The 3,464-nt window shown below is 37.3% G+C and overlaps 1 long non-coding RNA gene across 1 annotated transcript; it reads left to right on the top strand.

The window, feature by feature from the left end:
- The first annotated feature begins 1,552 nt into the window (after positions 1-1,552).
- Positions 1,553-2,635, top strand: LOC141658963 (uncharacterized). The gene is made up of 3 exons (XR_012549547.1): positions 1,553-1,681; positions 1,818-1,897; positions 2,522-2,635. It is a non-coding gene; the product is annotated as an uncharacterized LOC141658963 (long non-coding RNA).
- The last annotated feature ends 829 nt before the right edge of the window (positions 2,636-3,464 follow it).

The raw sequence follows: 3,464 nt of genomic DNA, 5'->3' as shown, positions 1-3,464 counted from the left end.
TAATGTTAAACGAGTGGAACTTTAATGGTGGCGAATGAAACTTTAATTTTTTTAGGCCATTTGACGAGTGAAACTTTAATTAATATTTATTTAATTTTCAGTGATTTATGAATGAAACTTTAATGTTAAACGAGTGAAATTTTAATGGTGATGAGTGAAACTTTAACGATTTTCAGGCCATTTTCAATACAAAAGTTTGTATTTATATAACGATGTAAAAATTTGTTATTTCTCGAAGTTACGAATGAAACTTTAGTGGTCTACGAGTGAAACTTTAATTCTTGCGAGTCGAAACTTTAATACGAGTCCTTTGCACGAGTGAAACTTTTTTTTTTTTTGGTACATTTGCACGAGTGAAACTTTAATGTAACGCGATAGAAACTTTAATACTTTGAAGTCATTGAATAACCACCAGCTACCACCTTTGCACCACCACTACCCTTACCAACCACCACCACAATCACGCCCAATACCAACAACCGCCAACCCACGACATAGATCTGAGCAAAAAAAAAAAAAAAAAAAAAAAAAAAAACCATCAGCCACACACCCACGACGCCACCAGACCCACACCCACGATGCCTACCCCAACACCCACCACAACCCACGACCCCACGACCCCACTATCACGACCCACTACCACCACCGCGACACCAGACAAAAAAAGAAGAGAAAGGAGAACACAAGGAAGACATAAACGCCACTAGCCCAACACTCACGACTACCACCACCGGAATCAACGCCATCACCGCCAACAATAAACATCACCACCAATCACCCAACCACAAATAAAAAACGAGATCTTAAAAAAATTGACCAAAAACCGTGATCTGAAATGAGCGTGGGTCTGGGGGCGGTGTTGGCAGCAGTTGGGGACGGCGTCAGTGTGGCGGCGGCGTGGGCAGCAGGTGGTGGCAGTTGTATTATCAGGTGGTGGCCGGAAATATTAGAGGAGAGGTAGTGATGTATGAGAGAATAGGGAGTAGTGGCGGGTGGTGGTATGCGTGTGGTGGCCGAGGGAGGGAGAAGAGGAGAGAGAAGGGAGGAAAGGAGAGAGGAGGAGGCAGAGAGAATGAATGAGTGAGGGAGGATGAATTAGGGTTTGCTTGCTTTTATATCTCCCTTCTTTTTTTGTTTTAATCTTAGCCATCCAATTTCTATGATCTAAGGGTTAGAAATAGGACTTAGGGACTCATCTAAGAGTAGAGGACTCACTTGAACCTAATTCTATATATATATATATATATATATATATATATATATATATATATATATATATATATATATATATATATATATATATATATAGATTGAATCATGTGAGGCACCCTTCTTAGGGTGAGGCGGCTGGACACCTTCTAAACCGTCAGATCTAATAACTAAAGATACTCCAGATGCTGCCACGTGTCCCTATTTAATCATACACTCAAAGCAAATGCCAACCAATTCTCTCATTTACGACATTTTACTCTCTCTCTACTCTCTCTCTCTCTCTCTCCCTCTCTCTCTTACTGTCTTCACTCTCAACACTCAACTACCCATTTGCGATTAACTTCGTTCATCATCACCTGAATTACACGCCGTTCATCATCGTCTGAATCACACGCAGTTCATCATCTGATATTTTGATCGCGATCGTCATCATCATCATCTCTGTTCGGTCGTCCTTTTTCGGATCTAGGTATGTGATCTTCTCATTCGTATCACTATTTTTCTTCATTTTCGATCAATTATTGTAGATCTACTATTTTCAGACGCTTTTCAATCTACTATTTTTTTCGATAATGTATTGCTAAATCATTTTCATTATAATGCAGGTTTTAATCATCCTCGAAGAATTATCCGATCAGTACGAACGCAACAAAATCAATTTCGGAGCATTTTCGATCTACTATTTGTATGTCCTGTTCGCTCTCTTCAATACTTACTTCGTCAATTTTTGTTTATTAGGTTTTTCTCATTGTTCATTGCTTAATATGTTTCGTTTTTGAATAATATTGTGCTTTTTTGTTGTTGTTGTTGTGGTGCTCTGTTGATTCTGCAATGTCGATATAGTTATGTGTTTTTGTATCATGAAACTTGGAGGTGATATTGTGAATATTGGACTGATGTGTTGTTGTTAAACCTGAGTTAATTTTGTGAATTTTGGAGTCGTTTTTGTGAATCTGGTGGAATATTTGTGAATCTGGTGGAATATTTTGTGAATCATTCTCATTATAATGCAGGAAGTTAAACCTACCTCATGATTGTAATCTTTTTATGATGAGTTTATGTGAATGCTTGTCTGAAGCATATACCTTATCTTGCGAAACCTATAGACCACTTTGTCCATAGTTGGTCATTTGTAAAACTTCATCTGAATGCTTTACCTTGTTTTGATATGGCTTTTAATCCTACTTATCTGGAATGTACTTATACGAAACATGACATTTTGTGTATGTGTATGAAATGTATTACTTATTATGTTTTAGTTATTTTCATTTATTTTTGTCTGAACTGTTTTAGTTATTTATATGCCTAGGTCAATTGCTCCTGTCTGCGTATACATTGCCAACTATGGACACTTGGTGTACGGGTCGGGTAGTCGATATCTTTGAAGAGGCAGAGTTTGAGCTCATTAAATGGATATGCTATCTTGCCGGACACTTGCTGACTGTAGGGATAGACTAGTCTTTGTTCATTTGAAATATAATTTAGTAGCTACATTCCCTATCACGCAAAGGTACACTTTTAAGTCTTACAAATGTGTTCTTAAGGTATTACTATGCTCAAACTCTGCCTCATCTGTACAATTCCTTGGGTTGTATTAAAACGGAATTTTAGGTTACCTTTCTTTCCATGTACTAGTAGAAAGAATATGTATCATAGATGAAGATGATAACGATGAAGATCGATCCCTACAAACAAGCCTTTCTCACGACCTATATTTTCTGCCATATCCCAACATTTGTGTTGCTCATTTAGCCCGGCCTTCTAGTTGTGACGGTTTCCTGGCTAAATGAGCAACACCAAATGGTGGGATATGGCAGAACATATATGCCATGAGAAAGACTTGTTTTGGAGGGATCGATTATCTTCATCGTCCTCATCTTCATCTTTGATATATTTGCTTTCTTGTACATCTAAATAAAGCTTGCCTACAATGCCCTTATAATATAACACAAGGAATTGTCTGTACAGGCTGAATAATATGAGGACAGTATTACCTTATGAACACAGTTGTAGGACTTAAAGTTGTACCCTCGCGTGATAGGGATGTAGCTACTAAATTATATTTCAAATGAACCTATTATGTTTAGTTGTCGGTCGGTGTACTTAGGTCTATCACCGTTAGTATTTAATCTTACTTTTGTATACTTGCTAAGGCACCCTTGTATAAATATGTAATCAGTAGTTTTCTATTTCGGATGTTGTATCAACATAATGTATGAATACTATGTTCTATTAATCAAGTTTATTTTCCT

The sequence above is a fragment of the Silene latifolia genome, chromosome 6 (genome assembly GCF_048544455.1).
Source record: "Silene latifolia isolate original U9 population chromosome 6, ASM4854445v1, whole genome shotgun sequence".
NCBI lineage: Eukaryota > Viridiplantae > Streptophyta > Magnoliopsida > Caryophyllales > Caryophyllaceae > Silene > Silene latifolia.
This window is presented reverse-complemented; position numbering and strand designations above follow the sequence as displayed.